The sequence below is a fragment of the Podarcis raffonei genome, chromosome 9, assembly GCF_027172205.1.
Source record: "Podarcis raffonei isolate rPodRaf1 chromosome 9, rPodRaf1.pri, whole genome shotgun sequence".
NCBI lineage: Eukaryota > Metazoa > Chordata > Lepidosauria > Squamata > Lacertidae > Podarcis > Podarcis raffonei.
This window is the reverse complement of record NC_070610.1, coordinates 26,797,817-26,811,413: the sequence shown is the minus strand read 5'-3', so window position 1 is coordinate 26,811,413 and position 13,597 is coordinate 26,797,817.

Below are 13,597 nucleotides of genomic sequence, written 5' to 3'. Positions count from 1 at the left end.
AAAGATTGGTATAGGATTTAAGAGATTTAAATTTTTATAAAGATTCTATAAGGGAAGCAGAAAGCAGTAAGAAATATCAAGTAAAGGTACTGGAGAGGAGATCAGTGTAAATGAAAACATGAAACTTATGGTTTTGTTACATATGATTTTATTTTGGAATTGTCTGTTTATTTTGGAGTTGTTTGTTGTAAAGAATGTGTATTATGTGAATAAAATAATAAAGGATTTGAAAAAAAAGGGCCACCACAGAAAAAGAGAGAATAAGAGCTCCAAGCAGTAGCAGCTGGTACATGCATGGGGCTGCACCACTCTTTAGCCTTCCAAACACCATTTAGCAAGAGGGGAGGGGGGCAAGGCAGTGGGGCTCAGCATGGTGTGGGGACAGCATGGTCACAGCAACAGGATCACTGGGTTGTCTCTGCCACAATGCCCCCGCTGCAGTCCTCCTCCCCTGCCTGGCCTCTCAGTAAGCAGCAGCACCATGACAAAGCAACATAGCCCCACTGTCTCCTATAACCGCCAAGTGACATGTGACACATAGCTTCTAGGCAAAGGGCCTTCTTGGTGGTGGCACCCTAAATTATGGAAATCCATCCCCAGAGAGGTTCTCCTGGCACCTTGGTAGTCTTTCCAGTGCCACATGGAGACCTGCGAACATTGCAATCCACAGATTGGAACGGCTTGCTCTTTGGCATGGAAAATTTTCTGGTGAATCTGTCTGCTGGAATTTGAATGCTGTTTGTATTATTCTGTGATTTATTTATTTTTTAAAAAATGGTATTTTAAAATTGTATTCCTATTGCTCACAAGCGGTCCGGAGAAAACTGAGCAGCATGTACATGCTGAAAATACGTCTATAAAATAAAGGCCAGCACTACCTCTCCAAGTTCCTTCCCGCTAACCTTTATATTTGTAATTAGCCATATATTATAGAACATACACTTTCCAATGGGGTCTCCTCACAAGGACATGGATCCCTTTCATGACTGCCTCTGAAAACTTCTTACAACCCAGAAAAATGGAGGGGAGGAGGCAACATCGTGTAAGACCAGAAATTGTGCACATTTAGCTTATTTTCCCTATTTATTTCACTGATGAATTGACCTTCTTCACTTGGAAGAGACCAATATTGTCTGGATCGGAGATTATCAAGTTTTCCGGCTATTTTATCCCAGCCATGGGCGACTGCCGAATTTTAATCAATAGACACAAAAAGAAAAGTAATCTGTCAAGATGTAAGGCCAAGACATAGGCTTGGGTCCTAAGAACAATTAACTAAAGGAAGTACTCTCATCCCTGCATCTGCCTATGATCCCTGAAAAAGGTATTTATCTTAATATCCAAGACATAGTACACATTTCCACATATTACTCTATGGATTTTCTACACACTTCCCCAGTCCATAAAGACTAAGAGGCCAGTTGTGTGGCAAATGTATCTATGACCCTCCAAAACCAGTGTCTGGAGAACAGCGGGCACCCCTAGCCTAGAAAGCAGCACTTATCTGCAGCATGTCCTGCCATTAATTGAAAACACAATGTTCTCTCAGCTGTGCCGATGTTTATTGTGAAGTGCTGTATAGCAAGGCAGTTAAGCTAAACCCGCCCGTTCTGTAATTTTTAATATGCCTCTGTAATTAATAACTGCCAGCCTCTTATCTTGTGTTGCAGTTGAGAAATATTTTGATTATAACTAACAGCAAACTGAAAAATTGGTTGTTTTGCTTGTATGCTGCTACAATACCTGTGACAGCAAAATATACAACCAGGAGACTAAGGCCCTGTCTGAAAATATATATGCCGTTGGAGCATCCTACAGTTTAAACAAGCTAGCCAGTGAAAAATAGAAAGTAGTTTGGGAATCCGTTAATTTCAGGGAATAAGGAAAACAACAACAAATAAAATAAATTTTTATTTGTTCTCTGCCCTCCCCAGCCGGAGCTGGCCTCAAGGCGGCTAACATCATAAAACTAACACAGTATACAAAGGGTAATAGTAGTTTTGTTTTTTTTTAGAATTATACTAATACTATTTGGAATACTATTTACTTGACTATTCTTACGGAAAGGCCTACCAAATCCTGCTTTAGCCGCAGGTATTTCCAGTCTACACTCTTCAACAACACAGCCTCCCCTGCTTTATGCTTCTTGTGTTTTGCATTTCTCATTTGTTCTTCTCAGTTGTGAGTGTTAAGCCTGTTCCTCTGCTCATTTTCTCCATGGGGCTAGATTTGTGAATTAATCGATTAAAATTTAGCATACCCTCCAAATGTCCCTATTTTCCAAGGTCCTCCTTAATTGAGAAAAGCTGTCCCGGTTTCTGATTTGATCCCGGAATGTCCTCTTTTCCTTAGGATGTCCCTATTTTCATTGGAGAAATGTTGGAGGGTATGGAATTATCCATCCTCCAAGCTGTCTGAAGGCAATCCTGCATAGGGCAGTTTTTAAAATGTTTTCATATATGCTGGAAGCTGCCCAGAGTGGCTGGGGCAACCCAGTAAGATGGGTGGGGTATAAATAGTAAAATTATCATTATGGAACAGGACGTCCCTATTTTCACCAGAGAAATGTTGAAGTACACTAGTAAGAATCTGCTTCCAGGGTAGTCAATGTCCTCCATATACGATCGCCAAATGCTTACTGTACAAGACAACAGTCCTCTCTTTGAAGGAGACCAGTCCAAGTCCACTTGAAAGATAAAGAACCAGAAGAAGGGAGAGTAGAGGCCTCAGAGCTGGCACACCCATGAAGTTGGGTGAGGTGGTCACCTCAGGAAGCACCTCCCAAGGGGTGGCACACCAGTTCCTCCACCCAGCTCTGCTACTGCTCTCCCCAGCCTCCGGGGCAGAGAGGGATGGGTGGCAAAACTCCACAAAATGCCTCCCTCCCTGCCGAGTTGGCAAGAGGGGAGGTGTTCCACCATCCAGTGGCATGATGATGCCATGGGCTTTTCCTGCTGAACAGCAACCTGAAGGTGGAGAAGGAGGAGTGACTCCACCTGCAGCTGATCAGTCTTCAAGGACACGGATGAGAAGGAGCTGATGAGAAGCCTTCTTAAACAGAGTTCTCAGCAGCAGTCAGATGCTGGAAACAACGCTTGTCGTTCCTGGCCTGACCTTGCTTCTTCTTGCTCCTCTTGACTTTTGATCACCAGATTCCCTGACCCCTAGCCATGTGAATTGCTGTTCACCTAACCCTACGGTTGGACCTGACTTTGGATACGGACTCTGCCTACAGGCAAGTACACCTGTTGGTTGGCTGGCCTCCCACTCCTCTGAGCTCACTCGTTGTTGCTCACCATGAGATGATGACAGGCAGGGCTTAGCATCAGCTTCTCCTGGAGGGAGGAACCAGTGCAAAGCTTCACTGGTGGTCTGGAGGGGGGGCGGTCTGGAAAGGATCTCACTCCCATCCTGCAGGAGAAACTCCTTGTGGAGTTTGTACACCCATCATGGGGTAGCAGGTGCTGAGGTGCCTTGGGCTGCCCCTAAGAGGTCTTGAAGTTGCTATCAGCAGTTAGGATTTGGACAGCAGACTTAGGCACACAGGTCACCTGATTACAGCGTTTCCCCCCCCCCATGTATTGTATTCTTGTTTTAAGTATAGTAATTAGTTCCATCACCAATTAGAAACATCACCTTGTCATAAAAAGGTCCGTATAGTTAAAGCTATGGTTTTCCCAGTAGTGATGTATGGAAGTGAGAGCTGGACCATAAAGAAGGCTGATCGCTGAAGAATTGATGCTTTTGACTTATGGTGCTGGAGAAAACTCTTGAGAGTCCCATGGACTGCAAGAAGATCAAACCTATCCATTCTGAAGGAAATCAGCCCTGAGTGCTCACTAGAAGGACAGATCCTGAAGCTGAGGCTCCAATACTTTGGCCACCTCATGAGAAGAGAAGACTCCCTGGAAAAGACCCTGATGTTGGGAAAGATGGAGGGCACAAGGAGAAGGGGACGACAGAGGACGAGATGGTTGGATAGTGTTCTCAAAGCTACCAGCATGAGTTTGACCAAACTGCAGGAGGCAGTGGAAGACAGGAGTGCCTGGCGTGCTCTGGTCCATGGGGTCATGAAGACACGACTAAATGACTAAACAACAACAACAACAATTAGTTCCATAATGATTTGGTATGGTAATTGTTTAGCTATCCATACAAATGAGCACATTTTATGCAGATCTGTGTCCTCTTTTTTTCGGTGATATGCTAAGTGTCCATCCTACCAGCATATGCTTCAGGAATCAATGTATCCCATAGTTGGGGAGGGTGCAAACTATTCTTTTGAGTTTCCCATTTGGAATACAAGGTTTTCACCCTATTCAGTAACGAAGCTCAGAATGAATAGCAATTTTAACATACCCTCTTCAAGTAGCTGGTGCATATCGCTGAAATGCAACAGACAAACACGACCTATTTATTTTGGAGCAGAATGCCACAGGCTGACATCTTAATAGAAACTGTGTGAGAAAGAACAGATTAAACAAAGATTGCCCGTTACTGGCCTTTATTCATCTGTTGACAGGATCTGGGTATATTTGCATAGCCGGTATTGCCAGCTACCAATATCCAGCAGGATCCTGTTGTCATTAAGCCCTACCTGACTTATGCAAATATTCTTTCATGCTAAATAATCTCAAGGCAGCCTTACCAACCGTACTATTGTTGTGTCTCTTGTGTCTTAAAACAAAAGCGCAACGTGTGATATAAAATTATCTGGAGAGGAAGAAATTTGCAATATTGTTCAACAGATGCATAATAAGGCCTGACTTGAAAGCCGGCTGTTTTGCCAGTGTTAAAATGTGTTTTTCCATTTTGACCATTCGGGGAGAATTTCTACAAAATGGGACGAAAGTGTTGTCCTAGTGCACTCTGAATAAACCTTGTTGCTTTCAGGACATCGGTATGGGCTCAAATCTTGGTTACAGAATAGTGTAAAATATTTTCCCTGTCCTGCTAAGCCAAGAGCAGGTTCATATACCCACTGTCTCTCTCCCAATATGGTGAGGAACCACTTCAAAAAACAAGACAAAGTTTCATACACTTGGTGTGTATTTTTTCCTCCTCAGAAAATATTTCTGCCTCCTTGTGTTTACTACTTTTAACTTTAAGCAGATAAGCATCTGAGGTAACCTTAATTATAAGCGTGAAATATTTATGTATGGAAATGCTACACTGAAATCTCAAGGGCAAAACAAGGATCGGTTTACTACTATTATAATATGCACAATATTATTAGAATAATTATGCAAAATAGCCACTGCTTTCTCCTTTTATCAGCTGGAGAACAAAGGCTGTGAGTGAATGGCTTTCCCACTCAGGGTTAGCCAGTGAGGCTGCAGCTAAAATGGAGGCCAGACTCAGATAGGTAAAGGGACCCCTATTAGGACCAGTCGCGGACAACTCTGGGGTTGCGGCGCTCATCTCGCTGTATTGGCCAAGGGAGCCAGCGTACAGCTTCCGGGTCATGTGGCCAGCATGACTAAGCCGCTTCTGGTGAACCAGAGCAACACACGGAAACGCTGTTTACCTTCCCGCCAGAGTGGTACCTATTTATATACTTGCACTTTGATGTGCTTTCAAACTACTACGTTGGCAGGAGCAGGGACCGAGCAACGGGAGCTCACCCCGTTGTGGGGATTTGAACTGCCGACCTTCCGATCGCCAAGCCCTAGGCTCAGTGGTTTAAACCACAGCGCCACCCACTGGAAACCCAACAAATTAGACCATAACTGATTCTCATTGGTGCTGTGACAACTACACAACTGAGTTCTAATAGCAGTGATACCCAATCCAATAAAAATGTTTTGGAGCCCAGAGTAATTTATTTCATGTCATCGCAGGTCCATCATCTCAGGGCGTGGTTTGAAAGCACGTGAGACCACCACCTTGCTGAAACTAAGCAGGTCTGAGTCTGGTCTGTGTCTGCATGGGAGTCCTCCTGGAAACTGCACATTTGCCACTTTGGGTTCCATGATGGAAGGACGCTGGTATATAAACATAAGTAAATTAGTTTCTTACATGTATAATTTGAATGAAAAATCTGCCTTGACTATGAGACCTCCTTCTTCAGCTTCCTATCCAGCTTGCAAAGGTTTTCATACCTGCACCTAAAGAATGTGAGAGAAATTCAGAGGCAGTTTCAAATCATGTGTGGAACTATTTACTTCATTCTTTTCTTTTACTGAGGAGGGGGCGTCATAGAACCACGGAATTGTAGAGTTGGAGATGGAGCAATTTCACCATCTGTTTTAAAATTTATATTGCTAACCAATAATGTATTTATTATTATTTTATTGATGATTACATTTATATCCCACTTTTCCTCCAAAGAGCTGAAGGTGGTATGCACATTTTTCTTCACAACAACCCTAAGTGGCTTAGGCTGAGAGATGACTGACCTAAGATCACCTCAGTGAGCTTCATAGCCCAGTGGGGATCTGAGCCCTGGTCTCCTAGGTTCCTAGACCATCACCCTAACCACTACACCACAGATTTAGGGTGGGCAAATAGCTAAGGTGAGGCATAATCAGCTAGGCCTTGGCCCCTTGTCCCTTGGCCCCATGTTTGTGGAAACCACTGAGAATCAAGCTTCCTTTTAGACAGAGCCAATGAAGTGAATTTGACCAATCTCCGGGAGGCAGTGGAAGACAGGAGTGCCTGGCGTGCTCTGGTCCATGGGGTCACGAAAAGTCATAGAATCATAGAATTGGAAGGGACCCTGAGGATCATCTAGTCCAACCCCCTGCAATGCAGGAATACGCAGATGTCCCATACAGGGATCGAACCTGCAACCTTGGCATTATCAGACATGACTAAACGACTAAACAACAAGAACAAATGAAGTGAACTGTGGGTAGGGAAACATTCACAGATGATTTCACATCAGACACATTTTTTGCAATGTGTTACTAGCAAGGAACAGGGGAGGCACTATTGCTGGTCCCTGTAACATGTGACTGCTCTTTCATAATGCTTTACTTATTTTTTAAACCTAGTGCAATATCACATTATAAATGGTCATCATAAAGAACCTACGGCCCTCCAGATTAGGACTGGGTGATATATTGATATATTGTCTAAAACTGGTTTGAGGTCCATATTGTGATATCGGTTTCATAAGTTTTGACTTAGCAATATAGCGTGAAGCGTGTACTATGCAAAAATCACAATGTGGGAAAAGCCATAAAGCCAGCCAATGTTCTTCTCGATTCCTGCCACCTCTGTTAACTCTGTCGTCTCAACTCTCCCTTGCCTCCTGCAGAGGGCAGCAAGTCACAAGAGCAGGCACCGGCATAAATCACGATGCAGGAAAAACCATGAAACCAGCTGTTATGTACTGAAGTTCTCACCCTGGGCCAGCAGGGGGATACTGTAGATACTTTTCACTCAGGTCCACATATGCAAATAAAGGATCGAAAGTGACGTTCAGTGATTGGATAGTTACAGAAAATGGTTACTGTTGCGTTGTAGTGGAGCTCTATATAAGCAGGCTGGCTGAACCCTTCAGTTCAGTTCTGTTCTGGCCTGTGAATAAACAAGAGCTGTTTGAAGAATCGCTGTGTCGTCTGATATGTTCACCCACAACTTAACACCAGCCCATCCTTATTTCGGACATTGTGATATATTTAGCTGGTGATATATGTTAAAAACCAGCTGGAGGGCCACAAGATTCCATATCAGTTATTCATTTTGTTGAAGCTTGTCATTCATGGTTAGCAGCCGGCGACAAACACTCCTGCATCACAGGGAGAAATCTTTCTCAGCTGCAAGACCCCCCTCAGTTGAAGTTTCTGGGGAATGCAACACGAGGATCTGAGCGCTAGGATGCAGCCTACCTTGTGAATTTGAATTGTTGCATTTGCAACCCAACAAAGAGATCATTTAAAGAAAGGGCAAGCGTATGCTTTTCTCTGTCATAGGTTATATCTACATTTTACCAGGGTTGATTATGCCACTGAGATCCAGCCTGACCATCTGTTCCTAGGAGGCCTTTGATGAACTTTTAGTTCATATGCAAATGTCCATAATTCCCAAGTGTTTGCAATTATATAAATAGAGCCCTAAGGACACGTATCATTTGTCAGGTCTCAGGATAACATGCGTTGCTGAAATACATTTTTCTTCACCCATATGCTTATATTTCCATTTTGCAGTCCTTCAATATTGCAGAAAGTAGCCTAAAGGCAGAAAAATAATGAGACTCCAATATAACATGAGGTTGGCTTTAAATTCATTAGATTTCTCCCACCACTATCTTAATTTTTAAAAAAAAAACACAAAAAAAATTGGGACTCAAGAATTATTTACAATTATAAGATTGAGAACTAGAGGAGGGTGGGACTGGTGATCCTGCAATTTATACATTCATTCTGTCCAGTGACGTAATCCCTGAGAGAGTTCTTTGTTTCACGAAGTACGGGTGATCTGTATGGTTAGCAAACTTGACATGACTTTGTAGGCTGGCAAAGTGGGTAGGTCTCAAGGTTCAAGACAGATCATCCAGGAGATTGCTGACAAATCTTACATCACTATGGCTTGCTGAAAAATAATTTGTGGTAAAGCGAAAACAAAAAACCCTTCTGGGAGGGATCAGCCATCACATATGGTTTCTTGTGCAAGCTTAATTTTCAGTGCAAGTTCCACATTCTAATTCCAGAAAATAATGTTACATGCCACTGCAATCTCAGAGCAGTGAGAGATTCCAGGCACTTAGTCAGGGTTTGCGTTTCCTTTGGAAATGAAACACAGTGGAGACTGTGGTGTCTTTATGATATATGGTTTATTTACACATATATACAACCTGAGCCTATGATGCTGGGGTTCAAAGCATTAAACGGCCATCACAGATCAGACACCACAGACACATTAAGGGCAACAGGTCACATCTGACTCTGAATTAGGGTCTATATCTACTAGAATATTTTCCTAAGAAAATAAAGAATCATGTTGCCATCAAGGCACTAGGCTAGTTTCGTTAGTAACCTTTTCCTAAATTTCAGTTTTCAATAACAATGTCAAACTTTTTAAAAAAGTTGTGATTGATGATGTTTGGAAACCACTTGGAGATTTGGATTGGAATGGACTGTATCTAGTAAGCAACTGCTGCTTTAAAAGAAAGAAATAGGCATGCCTAAGATTCAGTCATATGATCCACTGCTGAGCATCCAAAGATAATGAAAATTGGGCTATGTTTCCTTGTCTAATGTGTTCTTTGGAAGGGAGTGTTGAGGGCACAACGTAAAGTTATGATCATTTTAAGTAATCTTGTTTTTGTCATGCTTCATGCTTGGTCTATTCTGCTGGTATATTAGTCAGGAAGCCACATTCCAAACAAATATGGGGATTTATGTATTGCAACTGCTCAGGAACTGCTTGAAGGTATAACAGCAAGCAAAAGAATCATTTCCATCAGGTTACAAGACATGGTGCCTGATGAGGGGAAATGTTATTAATGGTTGGTAACCTGTCCACTTGAACTCTAGGGGACTTTCATGTAGTTTCTTTCCAGATATCCCTTTCAAAAATTCTCTTTTCATTTCCAGTCACTTATTCTAGGGCTCACCCAGACTTGTACTTGCCCCACTGCTTTCCCCCAAGGAAACTCAATCTTCACTGCTGAATCAGAGTCAACATCAGTCAGGTTTCCTCCATATTGACGTTTGCTCCCATTTATCACTAAATAGTGGGTTTTCCCAAGGAAAGGAGCAAACGCACTCAGACCTATGTCTAGAAAGTGTGGGACAGGTGGGAAACTGCTTGGACCTGTGCACAGGATAAGTGGAAGTGGGGATGAGCCCCTAATTTAGTTGCATACTGGACTAGACTACTGGTGCTACCAAAACTCAAAATTGGTTGGCTCTTAAGTCAAATCTTGAATGTATCTTGAGCCGTGACTTCAGTCCAAAAAGTTTGTTCCATAAGTCAAACCGAGATCAATTACAAGTTGATTTGTATTTCCTGTACCTGAACAGTAGGCAAAGGTTAGCTTGACTTATCAGTCAAACTGCCATCTTTGCACACGTTCAGTTGTTTGTTGCCATAAATTTATGCTAACTTTCCTGAGGAAACGGAAAAGGCACATTTGCAATGCACATTAGTACCTGATCTACTTTGGCAGTTCCTGCCTCCAACTGTTGCTCCAGGTCCAGGTCTACCTTCCATTGTAAACAAATCACATGTGATATCAGAGAAGAATACATCACGACACAAGAACATTATATTATATACAACATGTTCCCAGTATGCACTTTGGAGACATGCCAGCACAAGGATTAATTGAAATCTTGTAGTAATAGCGTGTCTTTGTCTCCTCACTAAAAAACACAAATTATTCTCTTCACATCTGTGGGCGGCAGAAGAGGTTCCATGTAAGAGGTGCCACATATGATTTGTAAGCCATGCCTCTTATTCGGAAATTAAGTCACACCACAAAACATAAGTTTTTGAATGAGTGTATTGATTACACCTTTGTCTCCAAACTAAACAACACACACAATTTTATTTTTTTTTAAAGGTGAGGAACATTTGCTTCTGGTTGCATGCAGTATTCATCCCGATAAAAAACAAGTTAACTTTTCATTATCCAAACCATTTTTTTTTCTATCTAAATCGAAAGAGCAAAGGATTTCAAGCAACAGACACACACACAAAAAAAGGCAATTGTTTCGTTTGAGCCAGAGCATATTTGCAATGCATGGCTCAGCCCTGAAAATGTGAAGTAATAATTTGTGCTCTTGTGCAGAGTGCATCACACCCATGAGTAATCATCAGTCCCTTGAGTGTGAGATTATGGAGAATGTCTTCCAAGGTCTGGAGAAGGATGTGGAGTTGGACAGGCATTGAGCCTAAACTTTTCATTGTATAAACTCGTCGACAAATTTACAAAAGAGCAAGTTTGTTGTGGTGATTGTTCTCGCCCAACTCAATGTTATTACAGTCCAGCTTTGGGGTCTGTATATCAGAATCTCATGCAAACACTACATAGGTAGTGGCACTGGAGATATGTGATGCTTTGTGAGTATTATCTGAGCCTAGAACAAACTAGTTTAAGACCCATGAAACATAAGCTAACCGCACTCACATTGAGCCGCATGAAATGGAAATCCATCAACCTCACCATATATAAGGGTCTGGCGACTTCTGTTTCAGTGTATCTGAAGAAGTGTGCATGCACACGAAAGCTCAAACCAATAACAAACTTAGGTGGTCTCTAAGGTGCCACTGGAAGGAATTTTTTTTATTTTGTTCTCACTTAAGTGGCTTTGGGAACTACATTTCTCTTTTACTGGTTCAAAGCTGGAAGATATAAAGATCATCTGTAAGGTATGTCCTCTCTGGGAGAACAGAATATGATGAATGGAAAGAGTATGAGATATATTAGAGTCTCAGACCTCCCCCCCCCCCCAATTTTCCCTATTTTTGATGGACAGACCCATATTTACAGAAGCCGTCCCAGTTTCTGATTTGATCCCAGAATGTCCTGCTTTTCCTTAGGATATCCCTGTTTTCATCAGAGAAATGTTGGGAAGTATGGAGTAATGCGACCTGTGAGCCAAGGAGATAAGTATCCATACAACTTTTAGAAGACATCTGAAGACAGCCCTGTATAGGGAAGCTTTTTAATGTTTAATGTATTATTATACTTTTATATATGTTGGAAGCTGCCCAGAGTGGCTGGGGCAAGCCAGTCAGATGGGTGGGGTATAAGTGATGATGATGATAAATTAATTAATAGAATAGGATGTCCCTATTTTCATCGGAGAAATGTTGGAGGGTATGAAGTCTCCTCTGGCCAGAGGTCTGCTGTTATTTATAAAATGTATAAATTGTCTGAACTGTATGATGATTCACCACTCTCACTGATATTTATTGGAAAGTTTAGTTAAAAGCTATTTTAAACTTGAAGCAACTTAGAGCAACAACTTAATGGCCGTTGCAGATCCTGCATCTCTTTTATAAATGACATCATAAAGCGGCTCTTTACAATATTTGTTGATGTTTTTGAGATGAAGGCTAAGATTCTAATGGGCAACAATGAGAAATTATTAAAGGTGTAGAAGTAATGAAAAGTTGCAGCCAAAATGTTTGTTAAAAACAACAGGGTAAAATTGGGTTTTTTTGCAAAATCTGTTTATCGTAACTGATAGCTGATCCCTCTGGAAGCAAGCTTGGATCCTACTGTATCGATTCACTTAACGGATCTGAGCATCCCCCAGGCCAGATTTTTAAAAAACAAACAAAATTGACAAAAATGTGGTCCTTAAATTGATCTCCCTTTTAGGCTTTCCAAAATGCATCAGTAGAAGAATCCGCTAGTTAGATAATTTATGCCTAAACCTGCTTAATACCATTTCCCCCCCCCCCGGGGCATGATTTACACATCTCCAATTTCAGATGTGTGTTGTCTTATTTATTTATATGCAACTTAATCTTTAGCACATTTTCTGTAAGATTTAGAACACAATGCGTGCTCTTTTAATTTGGGTTATTGTTTCGGTGACATTTATATTTACTTCCTTGCTGTCTTAACGCCGATCAGTTTAAAATGGCCTCCAGCAATTTGCTGTGTGTTTCTATGTGTTGCCATTCCTCTGTGTGCCTTTCCTTCCAAGAACTTATTTTTTGAGGGGTAGTTCAGGGAAATAACTCATCCCTAGAATGTTAAGCTTATATGTCCAATAATAACATTTGTATAGCATTTTCGAGTGCCCAGCACACTTGATATGTGTTATCTAGCAAGGAACCACAATTGTTTGCTGTATATGGTGTTGTGTTTGATATTATAGTGACTGAAATGTTTGTTGCTGTTTCATGCTAATGTGATTACAGTGGTACCTCGGGTTACATACGCTTCAGGTTACATACACTTCAGGTTACGGACTCCGCTAACCCAGAAATATTACCTCGGGTTAAGAACTTTGCTTCAGGATGAGAACGGAAATTGCGTGGCAGCGGGGGACCCCATTAGCTAAAGTGGTATCTCAGGTTAAGAACAGTTTCAGGTTAAGAACAGACCTCCAGAACAAATTAAGTTCTTAACCTGAGGTACCACTTTACGTAACCAGAGGTACCACCGTATTAGCAGCCGCTTTGAACTCAACATTTGTGTTGGAAAAGTTTACTTATCTCCATGGCTCAGGGGTTGCATAACTCCATAAGGTAAAGATAAAGGGACTCCTGACCATTAGGTCCACTCGTGGCCGACTCTGGGATTGCGGCGCTCATCTTGCATTACTGGCTGAGGGAGCCAGCGTACAGCTTCCGGGTCATGTGGCCAGCATGACGAAGGCACTTCTGGCGAACCAGAGCAGCGCACGGAAACACCGTTTACCTTCCCGCCAGAGCGGTACCTATTTATCTACTTGCACTTTGACTTGCTTTCTAACTGCTAGGTGGGCAGGAGCATGGACCAAGCAATGGGAGCTCACCCCGTCGCAGGGATTCAAACCGACGACCTTCTGATCGGCAAGTCCTAGGCTCTGTGGTTTAACCCACAGCGCCACCCACGTCCCCAATAACTCCATACCTTCTAACATTTCTCTGATGAAAATAGGGACATCCTAATGAAAAGCAGGACATTCCAGGATCAAATCAGAAA